This window comes from Capra hircus, chromosome 21, assembly GCF_001704415.2.
Source record: "Capra hircus breed San Clemente chromosome 21, ASM170441v1, whole genome shotgun sequence".
In the NCBI taxonomy this organism is placed as follows: Eukaryota; Metazoa; Chordata; class Mammalia; order Artiodactyla; family Bovidae; genus Capra; species Capra hircus.
This window is the reverse complement of record NC_030828.1, coordinates 63,777,694-63,791,756: the sequence shown is the minus strand read 5'-3', so window position 1 is coordinate 63,791,756 and position 14,063 is coordinate 63,777,694. Positions and strand designations below refer to the sequence as shown.

Here is a 14,063-nt window from a genome sequence, read left to right as displayed (position 1 = left end):
TAAACTGTGGAAAATTCTGAAAGAGATGGGAATACCAGACCACCTGACCTGCCTCTTGAGAAATCTGTATGCAGGTCAGGAAGCAACAGTTAGAACTGGACATGGAACAACAGACTGGTTCCAAATAGGAAAAGGAGTACGTCAAGGCTGCATATTGTCACCCTGCTTATTTAACTTATACGCATAATACATCATGAGAAATGCTGGGCTGGAGGAAGCACAAACTAGAATCAACATTGCCAGGAGAAATATCAATAACCTCAGATATGCAGATGACACCACCCTTATGGCAGAAAGTGAAGAGGAACTAAAAAGCCTCTTGATGAAAGTGAAAGAGGAGAGTGAAAAAGTTGGCTTAAAGTTCAACATTCAGAAAACGAAGATCATGGCATCCGGTCCCATCACTTCATGGGAAATAGATGGGGAAACAGTGGAAACAGTGTCAGACTTTATTTTGGGGGGCTCCAAAATCACTGCAGATGGTGATTGCAGCCATGAAATTAAAAGATGCTTACTCCTTGGAAGGAAAGTTATGACCAACCTAGATAGCATATTCAAAAGCACAGAATTACTTTGCCAACAAAGGCCCGTGTAGTCAAGGCTATGGTTTTTCCAGTGGTCATGTATGGATGTGAGAGTTGGACTGTGAAGAAAGCTGAGCGCCAAAGAATTGATGCTCTTGAACTGTGGTGCTGGAGAAGACTCTTGAGAGTCCCCTGGACTGCAAGGAGATCCAAGAAGTCCATCCTAAAAGAGATCAGTCCTGGGTGTTCTTTGGAAGGATGCTAAAGCTGAAAATCCAATACTTTGGCCACCTCATGCGAAGAGTTGACTCATTGGAAAAGACTCAGATGCTGGGAGGGATTGGGGGCAGGAGGAGAAGGGCACGACAGAGGATGAGATGGCTGGATGGCATCACCGACTCGATGGACATGAGTCTGAGTGAACTCCGGGAGTTGGTGATGGACAGGGAGGCCTGGTGTGCTGCGATTCATGGGGTCGCAAAGAGTCGGACACAACTGAGCGACTGAACTGAACTGATTGTGGATGAACACTTGAGATGTCTCTGGTTTTCAATTATTAATAATAGTAATAAACATTCGTGTGCGTTCTTGCAGAGCAGAGGGAAACTGGCCAGTTGCCTGAGGGAATAGACATCTCAGCATATCTGTAATTTATTCACAGTACACTAATTGGGAGTCTTTAAAACATATTAAAATAACAGTTCTCCATGTTCATTCAAATATTTTCCCCATATTCATTCAAATATCTCTCTCTAGATTTATTCAAGTGTTTTCTGCACATTTACTATGAGCCAGGCCTCAATGACAGGACAGGAAACAGGAGAGGCACGCTCTCACCCCCACCAGATGCTTACATTCTAGGCAGACACAAAGAGAAACAGATATGCCGGAGTCTGTCAGGGAGTCCCAACGTCAAGGAAAACAAGAAAGCATGTAATAAGTTGCAGGACGTGATGCCTTGGGGGCAGTTTAGAGACATGCTGAAGACGACCAGTCAGAAGACTGCAACAGCTGCTGAAACTATGCCTAACAAGGTCTCGGCCCCACAAATGGTCTTGGGAGAAAGAGAGGCATCACAATTGGCCACGAGGCAAAGAACAGCAAGAGATGACTCAAGTTCGCTTCACTCTCAGAGAAGGTAATATTGAAGAGAAAAATGGGGAAGAGAAAGAGCTTTGTTTTTTAAATTGAAGTATAGTTAACAAAACTCTTTCTCTTCCCCATTTTTCTCTTCAATATTACCTTCTCTGAGAGTGAAGTTAATTTGGGCTTTCCTTGTGGCTCAGCTAATAAAGAATCCGCCTGCAATGCGGGAGACCTCGGTTCGATCCCTGGGTTGGGAAGATCCCCTGGAGATGGGAAAGGCTATCCACTCCAGTATTCTGGCCTGGAGAATCACAGTCCATGGGGTCGCAAAGAGTTGGACATGATTGAGCGACTTTGACTTTCACAGTTAATTTACTATGTTTTACGTGTGAAAAAAAAGTTGGTTTCGATAGAGGAGGGAAAGAATGTGGTTCTATAATTACTAGATACTTGTGCAGAAATAACCACCAGACTCATAAACAGGGCTACTGAACTCTAGAAAGGATTCATCTACTTGGGATTCACCTATATAGAAGTGACAGATAACGTCATGTTCATAGACAGAAAGATGGAGAGTGAAGACAGGGACACAACTCTGAAGAACTTTAGGAAGCAGGAAAGACAGAAAGGGAAGGAATGGTCAAAAGGTAGGGAAATTTCCACCCTTAATTACATAAGAAATCAAGGGAATACCAGCTTTAAGTAAGAGGCACTAGCCAACAGCAACAAATGCTAAAGGAAAATCAAAGGACAGGAATTAATAAAAGGTTACTAGGACTGGTGATTAGTTATGAAACATTAAAAATTCAGTGTAGTGGTGAGTGCACAACTCACTGACTTGTACATTTTTAAATGGGTGATTTGTATGATACGTGACCTGTTATCTCAATAAAGCAGACATGTACACATGTGTAAACAGAAGAGATTTTCTGGAGGTGCAGTAGGGCAGAAGGAAACTGTATGGGTGATAAAGAACGAACAGGCTATGAAACAGGTTATTGTTTCTTCAGCACAGAGGAGCATGAAGGATGCTGGTAGCCAGAAGCAGTCATTAGAAGAGGCTGAGCAAGCCACTGCGCGGTTAAGGGGCCCAGAGACAATAAAAAGCCTAGGGATAATAAAAGAGAGCTTGCTTTTTCTCTGAGACAGAGGGAAGGAAGACTGTGAGAAAGATATTTAAAAAAATCATTTAAGGGGGAGAAAATAAATCATAAGAGAGCATCTCCATTCTCTTTGGAAAGTGCCAAGACCTCTGCTGAGAAGAGAGGGACAGAGTGGAGAAAAGGATCAGAAACAGTCCAGTAGGGATTAAATAGGGACGGAAAAGAATTCAAATCCATTTTACCTTGCTGTCATCACCAAAACCCATGCTAATAATCTACCCTGTGTGCTGTTAGACTCCAGGACAGGATGAACAATAGGCGCAACACAGTGAAAATAAGTCATATAAATAGAGTCCTCTAAATCAGTCACCCCCTGAAACAGCTCTAACCTCGGTTCTAGAACCCTGTTCCCTATTACTCTTCAATTTTTTTTTTCACAAGACTCTAGAGTTATAAATTTTCTCATTAGCAGTTCATGACTACTGTGAAAATGATGGAGAGATTTATGAGCTCCACAAAGTAAAAATCTCTCCGTAAACAAGCGGCATGTCAAGGCATTTTAACAACATCCTTCAGGAATGTGCTTTAAATGTATTACTTTAACTGAGAAAAGATTAAATGCATTTTCAACATTTAGAATTATGGATACTTACAAACTGGAATAACAGTAAAGGTCACTACTTAATTTTCTCATCCGGTACACAGACTGCCTCTAAACAGTAAAAGTAACATTTGGTCAATCACTTTCAATTGGCCACTTCCACTGGGACCTTAATAGTTGACAAAGTGGCCTATGGTATTGCTAGGTATCAATAACTGGTTTTTACATTACTTTTGCATTAACATTGTATTGATTTTTATCTGTTCGATTCATCCCCGGGATCTGGTACATAGATGGCGCAGAATAATGAATGAAAGAAATCTACCTTTCAACAACTTTGTAGCTCCCACCTAGCCCTCTAAGCCTTGAAAATACCTTTCCCTTGTTTACTGATTGACTTTGAAATATGTGAAGACAATTTTTCTTTTCCTTTCTCTTTTGGGTAAAGACAGCTCTGTTTTCTCAATGTGGCTTTTAGTATTTCAAGAGCCTCCCTAAACATTAGCAATCAACTGTGGAAAACAATATTCTTCATATAATCTGCATAGTATGAGTGAATATACTAATATTCACCAACATGCCCACTGTGTGTCCGCTGAGTTGCAGCACGCCCGCAAGCTATGTTTTCTTATCCTCACAATTTATCCCTGAGAAAATGGAGCCAAAGAGACATGAAGCAACTTGCCTCACTCCACAGTCAGTAAATGGGAGAAACACAATTTGTCATTAGAGTGAAACACCACCCTTCCCCTATTTGGGGAAAACTTTACAGTTCGCTTCTGTAAATGGAACATTACATCATACAACCTTTTTTTTCCACCCCCAAGTCAGGTCTTCTTCATCTCAAACACACACACAACTAAATTTTTGTGAATTCAGTAATTCTTGGCAAATCTATATCTTGTTAATTTTGGTTTATAATTTCAGCCTGTAAGAATGCTCTGAATCTAAGTGTTATCTAACAAACTTGCTAACTATTACTACAGATTTTGAGTACATTTATTAATTTGAGAAGCATGCCTCATATATTTAAAGTTGGTAATAAAAAACAGTGCTAACCAGAGTGAAAGCAAGACCAGAGCCCTGTAGCTTTATCTCCGAAGAACTCTTTTCAAGTTGACTTGACATCAACCTACTGATCAACATTCGGGATTTGGCAATCTGAAGGGCTATAAATCCATCTAACCAGACCTTATTCAGTGTACATTTACTCTGGCATCTATTACATGAAGTGGGATTATGTTCAGTGTCCTTAGGAAATTATCCCCCATCAGTCTAGTGAACTTGTAACAAAATGAAATATGATTTGTGCCACTAGCTTTCTTTTAATGGAAGCTCCGCCAGTTTGAGGCTATGAGCCTGCTTTTCCAAATACTTAGAAACTCTTTTTGCTCATCCTAAAGATCCTAATATAGATTAGTAATAAGCTCTGGAGTATGACTTCAATGGTGGATTAGAAGGACGTGTGCTCAGCTTCTCCTGCAAGAACACCAAAATTTGCAACTAGCTGCTGAACAACCACTGACAAGAGAATGTCACACCAAAAAAAGATACTCCACATCAAGGGCAAAGGAGAAGCCCCAACAAGACGGTAGGAGGGGCAAAATCATGTTTGAAATCAAACCTCATACTTGGCAGACACACTGAGAGGGCACAAACAAAACCCTTGTGTGCACCAGGACCCAGGGGCTGCATAAGAGACTGAGCCAGACCTGCCTTTGAGTGTGTGTGTCTCCTGCAAGGTGTGGATTAGCAGCGGCCGCCGCGGGGACAGGGGCTCTGGCTGCAGCAGACCTGGGAGGAGCAGCATGTGGCCTAAGTCCTCCTGGAGGAGGTTGCCATTAGCTCCACCGTAGAGCTGCTGAGCAGAAGACCCACAAACTGGAAAACAATTATACCAAAGAAATTCTTGCACTCTTGCGAAAGTTCTAGGGCCCAGCAGATTTCCCAACTTGGGGATCTGGCAAAGGGACTGAGAACCCCCAGGGAATTTGACTTTGAAGGCCAGTGGGATTTGAATACAGAACGTCCACAGGACTGGGGAAACAGCCTCTTGGAGGGCACAAACAAAACCCTGTGTGCACCAGGACCCAGGAGAAAGGAGCAGTGGCCCCACAAGAGACTGAGCCAGACTTGCCTGTGAGTGCCCAGGACTCCCTGGCGGACGCGTGGGTTGACAGCCAGGGGCACTGAATACAACAGTCCTGGGAACTGCAGGGTGCTGGCCTAAGTCCTTTTGAAGGAGGTTTCCATTAATGCAATTACTGCTACCATAGTTAGACCTCAGGCCAAACTACAGGGAGGGAACACAGCCACACCCATCAGCAGAAAATTGGATTAAAGATATACTGAGCATGTCCCATGCAGGACCATGACTTGCAGGGCCACCCAAGACAGATGGGTCATGGCAGAGAGTTCTGACAAAATGTGGTCCACTGGAGAAGGGAAATGGCAAACCACTTCAGCATTCCTGCCTTGAGAACCACATGAACAGTATGACAAGGTAAAAGATGAATTCTTCAGGTCAGTACGTGTCCAACATGCTGCTAGAGAAGAGCAAAGAAATAGCTCCAGAAGGAATGAAGACGCTGAGCCAAAGTGGAAACAACCACCAGCTGTGGGTGTGACTGGTGATGAAAGTAAAGTCTGATGCTGTAAAGGAACCTGGAATGTTAGGCCCACGAATCAAGGTAAATTGGAAGTGGTCAAACAGGAGATGGCAAGAGTGAACATCAACATTTTAGGAGTCAGTGAACTAAAATGGACCAGAATGGGTGAATTTAATTCAGATGACCATATATCGACTACTGTGGGCAAGAATCCCTTAGAAGAAATGGAATAGCCATCATAGTCAACAAGAGAGTCTGAAATGAAGTACTTGGGTGCCATCTCAAAAATGACAGAATGATCTCCGTTCGTTTCCAAGGTAAACCACTCAGTATCACAGTAATCCAAGTTTATGCCTGAACCACTAATGCCAAAGAAGCAGAATTTGAACGGTTCAATGAAGACCTACAAGACCTTCTAGAACTAACACCAAAAAAAGATATCCTTTTCATCACAGGGGACCAGAATGCAAAAGCAGGAAGTCAAGAGACATCTGGAGTAACAGGCAAGTTTGGCCTTGGAGTACAAAATGAAGTAGGGCAAAGGCTAACAGTTTTGCCAAGAAAACGCACTGGTCATAGTGAACACCCTCTTCCAACAACACAAGACTCTACACGTGGACATCACCAGATGGTCAATACTGAGATCAGATTGATTACATTCTTTGCAGCTGAAGGTGGAGAAGCTCTATACAGTCAGCAGTAACAAGACTGGGAGCTGACTGTCGCTCAGCTCATGAACTCCTTATTGCCAAATTCAGACTGAAATTGAAGAAAGTAGTGAAAACCACCAGACCATTCTGGTATGACCTAAATCAAATCCCATATGATTACACAGTGGAAGTGACAAATAAATTCAAGGGATTAGATGTGATAGACAGTGCCTGAAGAACTATGGATGGAGGTTCGTAACACTGTACAGGAGACAGTGATCAAAACCATCCCCAAGAAAAAGAAATGCAAAAAGGCAAAATGGTCATCTGAGGAGGCCTTACAAATAGCTGAGAAAAGAAGAGTAACTTAGGGCAAAGGAGAAAACGAAAGATACACCCATCTGAATGCAGAGTTCCAAAGAACAAGGAGAGTTAAGAAAGCCTTCCTAAATGATCAATGCAAAGACATAGAGAAAAGCAATAGAATGGGAAAGACTAGAGATCTAGAGGTGGCAAGAATGCACAGAACTATACAAAAGAGATCTTCATGACCCAGGTAACCACGATGGTGTGATCACTCACCTAGAGCCAGACATCCTGGAATGCGAAGTCAAGTGGGCCTTAGGAAGGATCACTATGAACAAAGCTAGTGGAGGTGATGGAATTCTAGCCGGGCTCTTTCAAATCCTAAAAGATGATGCTGTGAAAGTGCTGCATTCAATATGCCAGCAAATTTGGAAAAGTCAGCAGTTTCCCAGGACTGGAAAAGGTCAGTTCTCATTCCAATCCCAAAGACAGGCAATGCCGAAGAATGTTCAAACTACCACCCAATTGCACTCATTTCACCTGCTAGTAAAGTAATGCTCAAAACCCTTCAAGCTAGACTTCAACAGTATGTGAACCGAGAACTTCCAGATGTTCAAGCTGGATTTAGAAAAGGCAGAGGAACCAGACATCAAATTGCCAACATCCGCTGAACCATAGAAAAAGCAAGAGAGTTCCAGAAAAACATCTACTTCTGCTTTACTGACTTCGCGAAAGCCTTTGACTGAGTGGATCACAACAAAACGTGGAAAAGTCTTCAGTTCAGTTCAGTCACTCAGTCGTGCCCGATGCTTTGAGACCCCATGAAAATTCTTAAAGTGATGGAAATACCAGACCACCTTGCCTGCCTCCTGAGAAATCTGTATGCAGGTCAAGAGGCAACAGTTAGAACCTTACATGGAACAACAAGCTGGTTCCAAATTGGGAAAGGAGTACATTAAACTGGCTTAAAACTCAGCGTTTAAAAAACAGAGATCGTGGCATTTGGTCCCATCACTTCATGACAAATAGATGGGGAAACAATGGAAACAGTGACAGACTTTAATTTCTTGGGCTCCAAAATCACTGCAGATGGTGACCTTAGCCATGAAATTAAATGACGCTCCTTAGAAGAAAAGCTATGACAAACCTAGATGGTGTATTAAAAAACAGAAACATTACTTTGCCGGGAAAGGTCCATACAGTCAAAGCTATGCTTTTTCCACTAGTCATATAAGAATGTGAATGTTGGACTATAAAGAAGGCTGAATGCTGAAGAACTAAAGCTTTTGAACTGTGGTGCTAAAGAAGACTTTTGACAGTCCCTTGGACTGCAAGGAGATCCAACCAGTCAGTTGGAAATCAGTCCTGAATATTCACTGGAAGGACTGATGCTGAAGCTGAAGCCCTGACACTTCGGTCACCTCATGTGAAGAGCCGACTCACTGGAAAACACCCCGATGCTGGGAAGATTGAAGGTCAGAAGCGAAGGGGACGATGGAGGGTGAGCTGGCTGGATGGCGTCACCGGCTCAGTGGACGTGAGTTGGAGCAGGCTGCAGAAGATGGTGAAGGACAGGGAAGCCTGGCGTGCTGCAGTCCAAGGCGTGGAAGAGTCTGACATGACTGAGGCACTGAACAACAACTGGCTCTAGCACCCAAAGCCATTCAACTGTTCTCTGCAAAAACTGACACATTTACTGGACTCCAGTCTTTATCATTAACTGCACTTTTAAGATTCCTCAAGTGTTATGATCAACGACGTCACAATCTTATCTGTAAGTATTTTGGTATATTGTTTATTTGGCCCTGAAAATATGAATCAGATTTAATCCAATTAAGTATTCCTTATAATCTCTACTCCCTTGACCTTAATCCTTCCCCGTTTTGTCTTGACCTAGTTTTAAAGAAAACAGAAAACATTTTTCTTCTGTATTCTTAGCAGACCCATTGCCTTCAAATATAATCTCCTGAAATGAGCAATTTATTTTGTAGGCCAAACCATGACTATTTTTCCTTTGTGACATTCAATTTTAGAAATGACGCCTAAGATGTAACAATCTCATTAACAATTAGAATGTTTCTTTATTGCCTGTTGGTGCAAAGTAAGTTCCATAAAATGGAACAAATGTTTAACATGCTTTTATGCAAGAATCAACTAATATTTTTCAACAATGCATCACAAGGTAATCGAAGTGAAACAGTTAAAAAAAAAAACCCACTAAAATCACACACCAATGGTAGTCATTTCAAATAAACCAAAAGAATCTTGGATAACTATTATATTCATAGTCAACAAGCAGGCATCTAAGAACACTAAGATTTTTAACCAATCAAATGTCTATGAATATCGCCACTATCATCATCATCCATGCATTCATTCCATGATAGCTCAGTTGGTAAAGAATCCGTCTGCAATGCAGGAGACCCCGGTACGATTCCTGGGTCGGGAAGATCCGCTGGAGAAGGGATAGGCTACCCACTCCAATATTCTTGGGCTTCCCTCGTGGCTCAGCCGGTGAAGAATCCACCTGCAATGTTGGAGACCTGGGTTCGATCCTTGGGTTGGGAAGATCCCCTGGAGAAGGGAAAGGCTACCCACTCCAGTATCCTGGCCTGGAGAATTCCACGGACTGCATAGTCTAGGGGGTCGCAAAGAGTCGGACACGACTGAACGACTTCCACTTCATGCATTCATTAAGCAATATGGAGAGATTAGCATCCTGGCAGTATTTTAGGTGCTGAGGATAGAAAGCTTTGTACAGCTCTCACTCTAGCAACATCACTCATACAAACCGTAATCAGCGCTAAGATTGCAAGGCATTGTGCTAGGTCATCTTTAACGAGCGAATTAGAGCTACCCAAGCATCATCAAGTTTACGTCAAAAACATAAAAAGGCCACTTTCAACTAAGTGCTCTGAGCAGTCGTTCCTAATGTTAGAAAATTTAGCGAAAGCTCCGTTTTAACTGGCAGGCCAAACTTCGGGAGCGTTAACCACCATGTTTTGTGTGGATAATCTGAGAGCTCTGAGATACGCCTCTGGACTTAACGCCTCAACTTTTAAAGAACAATCCCTCCAGTAACAAACCAAACAACCCTGGAGAGGGTCTGTAAGCGCGACATGAACGGAAGAACGTAACTGCTAATAATCGCGGAAGTGCGTTGTCCTCATTCCCAGTCCCACCTTCTTTGCACCGGTCTTTAAATTCCGAAGTCAGAGCATCCTAGCTGTGGAACAATACGCAAAGACTCAAGCTTTACCAAGGCTGGGACCAACACACTGCGAAACGACTGGAACGATGTGGATAGTCTGCGATTATATCGCTGAGTATGTGAGAGTGCATAAGACCCCCTGCCCTTTCTCCCCACTTTCCAGAAAGACCCGGAACCATAACCGCCTTTCACTTCGTGGGTTGCTACCTGCTCTAGAGTCCGAGCCAGGTTCCCTGACCCGCTCCTGCGCCTGAGACCCTCTTCCCCGAGCGCGTCTCGGAAGCCGCAGCCCCGCCATCGCCCGCTAACGCTGATTCGCACCGGGGCGTAGCGGAGGGAAGCGGAATCCAGGAAGAGAGACTCCACCAGAGGCTGGAGGCTGGTGGCCATACCCTAACCCGGCCTCCAGGTACGCAGGACTTAAGTGGCGCTGCCCGAAGTCCGTCGCTCACTCACCCCTTGCCCGAGGTAAGCCCCTTAGCGACGTCTCTCCTTGCCGACTGCGGCCATCTTGGACGTGGAATGTCGGGGGTGCTACGTCATCGCGCTGCGTCTATGACGGAAAAAATGAGCGACCGGAGGAACGCCGGTCAGCCAATGAGAAGGACGTAGCGCCCTCAAACGAGGAAAGAGCCGCCAGTCTCCTCCGGGCCCCTCCCCTCGAGTCGGAGGTCGCGGCGTGAGGGAGGAGGGGCCCGCTAGAGGGCCCAACCCGTCGGTCCCGCCCCCTAGGGGGTGGGGGGTGGGGGGTGGGGGGTGGGGGGTGGGGGGGGAGAGGGAATTCTGGAGCAACCGAACCTGCTAACGGAACTGAGGCGCGAGAGGCGGGCCCCGGGCGGGGGCGGGGAGTGCCGGTCCTCCAATCAACGCTCGGGCCTGGGCTCTGCCTAGCCAATTATGGCCCGGAAGCTGGCGGGCCGAGCTGGCTGCTCCGGACCGAGGAGTTCGCCCGTCCAATGGCTGGGAAGGAACCGGCGCGGAACGGTCAGGGGGCGATGGGGCGGGGCCGCGCCCCCTGCGTCTGAATCGCGGGCCAATGGGCGGCGGCGGCGGCGGCGGCTCGAGGGCGGGGCCCGGGGGCGGGCGGAGCGGGGTTGGGCCGCGGCGGCGGGGCTGTCTGAGGCAGCCGTCCCGCCCCCTCCCGTCCGGCCGCTGCCGCCGCTACCGCCGCCGCTGCCTGGGGCTTGGTTGAGGTGGCTTGTGGGTCCCGGCGGAGTGTGGCGCCGCCGCCGCCGCGCGACGGGGCAAAAGTGGGCAGGTGAGTGCCGGCGGCGGCTCCTCCTCAGCGCGCGGCCCTCGGAGCCGACTCGCGCTGCCCTCCGCCACCGCCAGCTAGCCAGCCCCGGAGCGCTGCGCGGCCGCCCCACGCCCGGGCCGGCGGCCCTCGGCCGTAGTCAGGCCCGCGCCCCGCTGGCCCCTCTGGGCCCAGAGTGCGGAAGGCGGTGTGCTCCCTGGGGGCCCGGCGGGTCGGGCCTTGGGCGCCGGGAGTCCGGCGAGGTCGGCGTGCGCCGCACGGCCCTTCTGCCCTCCAGCCTTGCCCGGGGCTGGGGCGGCGGGGTGGGGCGCGTTCATCCCCTCCCGGCGCCCAACGCCTCCTGGTCCCCGCTCCGCCCGCCCCGAGACGGCGGCAGCAGGTGCAGGAATGCCCGGCCCCTCGGCGCCCACCGGGTGGGGCCGGGGTCCGTCCCTCTCGCGCCCGTGGGCTCGGCCCTGCGTGCCGCCGGCTCGCGCACCCGCTTCCTTCCTCTCTCCTCCCTCCTTCCCGTCGTCACCCCGCCGCCTGGGCCAGGGCTGTGTGGCTTTCGTGTTCCTCTCTCCACACCTCAGGCGTCCGCGGGGGTGCCGGGGACTAGCCCCTCCCTCGCCCCGCTTCTCTCCCTCACTTTCCAGTTATAAAAACGGTCGTTGAAAATAGGTCATCTCTCTTCCCACGCGCCCCTTGGCCATCTTCCCCACGCTCCGTGCCCTACTAGGAAGAAGAATTCAGTGCTTTGGAGTTTATCATTCCGGGGTATCAAACTCTTCTTCCTCGTGACTCCAGCCTGGCGATGCAAGTCTGCACCCCCTCTCTCCTCTGTTTATACTCCGGGGTGGGGGCGTGAGGGGGTGCGGGTGCAGAAGGGAGCCGATTAGTGAGTCGGGCGCCACTTGCTGCGGGGAAACAGGCGCGTGGGGCGGGGGGGAGGGGCGGAGTGCTTATCCTCGTTGTGTGTTGACAGGTTTAGAATCACTTGGAGTGTATTGTGTTCCATTTCCAAATACAGGAGGTGATGTTTCAGAAGCAAAAGTGCTTTTAAAGTAAGTTGACAGGTGACTTTTGCTTTTAACATCCTCTGCGGCGTTAACCCTTTAGCGACGGATCCGAACATAACTTGCTTGTGGTGTATGGGTTTGTCAAAACTGGCAAAAGTGTGGATTTTATCATGTGCAAATGATACCTCTTGCCCATTTTTCCTCTCCAAAATGACCCCACTGCTATTTCCAAACTGAAGAAACCAGTAATTATTTAGGAGAAGCTTTTTTTTGAACTATTTGAAGTGAATGCATTTACTTGAGAGTATAGCAAAATAAAAGCAGCTTTTCTCCACCATTAAAATTTGAAAAGACTTACTTGAGCCATGATATAGTGTGTCTATTCGGGCTACTATGCATGCAGTCTCATCTTACCAGATTAGTCCCTGGGGCTGTTGTGATTGATAGTTTGGAAAGGTTCCAGCATTTTGAGGAGGAGTTTTCCTCTGGCCCAGGGAAGTAATGTGCAAAGCCAAGTTCTCAAACAGCTACAGAACAACTTTTATTGCGCCCTCAACAACCTCAGTTTTCCTTCTGCTACCCTGTTGTTTGTCATATATATATATATTTTCAAAATTGTAAGTTAATGTGTGCAGTGAAACTGTAGTCTGAATGAGTTAAATAGTTGCTGCTTCTGGTCTCTTCTCCAGTGATCCCTGGAATAGTAATGATGTTGGACTCGAAGATGAAACATTTATGCCTGCATGTCTGTAGACATGAAAACTTCTGTTCATCAGTCAATAGTGGTGCAATAAGATTGTCAGGAAGACACTAACGTGCAATAAGATTGTCAGGAAGACACTAACACTAAGCTGCTCTTCTGTGTGGTGAACATTTAGGCCACATTTTGAATGATGATTAAACCTTTGCTTTAGAAGCCATTGGAAAAAGAGAGCTGTGAAGGTTGTACTGAAAGTTTTCCATTCTAAAGTTCAGCCCCTAGAAAACTGTTTTATTCTAAGAGCTGTGATAACTGGTCACAACCTTTCCTTAGAACTTGCTGCTCTCATGATCTTGAAAAAGATGACAAAGATGGGGGTGGCTGGAAGAGGCTGTCTGCAGTATGACCGAGGTTCCTCGCAGTAAATGTCTAGTAGATGGTCATTGAATTCAGTGGGAACCAGGTACCTAATTTGTGGCTTGTGGAATTTTAGTAAATATATGAGTAAAAATCTTAACCCCTGGCTCAGGGTTTCTCTTTTTTTTTTTGCAAGGTGTCAATCTAGTTTGAGATATTCCAAGTCTCTTAAAATGTTTGAGCTACATAGTCTCTCTTTTTTTTTAATCACTAATTGCAGTAGTTTTTAGAAATGTAACTTAGTGATACTGTATCTTTCTTGATGCAGTTTGATGAATATCTGTCACTGGGAGGTTTTTTATCTTTAGAAACTGGTTTTCTCAATTAAAAAGTAATATATTTGGGCCCATTGATTTATCAGAAATAATATTTTGATTTCCTGTGCATCCTTTTTTCTTTGTACAATTGAAGAAGTGTTTTATCTTGGCTATTAGTTCATTCTGAATCATATTTAACTGCTTACAGGTATTAGTTTAAGGATTCCTTGCTTTTGAATTTTCCTGATCATCACTTTTATTGCCTGTACAAGTGTACCTTACTTGGCAAAATTGACTTCTGTATCCTGGATTTCCTTATGTTATCTCACTTTCCAACTCATAAAAT

The 14,063-nt window shown here is 46.1% G+C and overlaps 2 protein-coding genes across 7 annotated transcripts in view; one reads left to right on the top strand and one right to left on the bottom strand.

Annotated features, from left to right (window-relative positions):
- Positions 1-10,834, bottom strand: part of CCNK (cyclin K) — a 29,723-nt gene extending 18,889 nt beyond the window's left edge. Inside the window, exon 1 of the mRNA XM_018066176.1 lies at positions 10,547-10,834. The gene's annotated coding sequence lies outside the window, so the exon portion shown is untranslated. The remainder of the gene's footprint in view (positions 1-10,546) is intronic.
- SETD3 (SET domain containing 3) overlaps positions 11,171-14,063 on the top strand; it is a 77,794-nt gene continuing 74,901 nt past the window's right edge. For 2 of the 6 annotated variants that reach the window (XM_018066258.1, XM_018066255.1), the window contains exon 1: positions 11,191-11,348. The gene's annotated coding sequence lies outside the window, so the exon portion shown is untranslated. Of the gene's footprint in view, positions 11,349-12,324; positions 12,389-14,063 lie in introns of those variants that run through there. The other 4 variants (XM_018066257.1, XM_018066254.1, XM_018066256.1 and 1 more) reach the window with 3 other exon arrangements.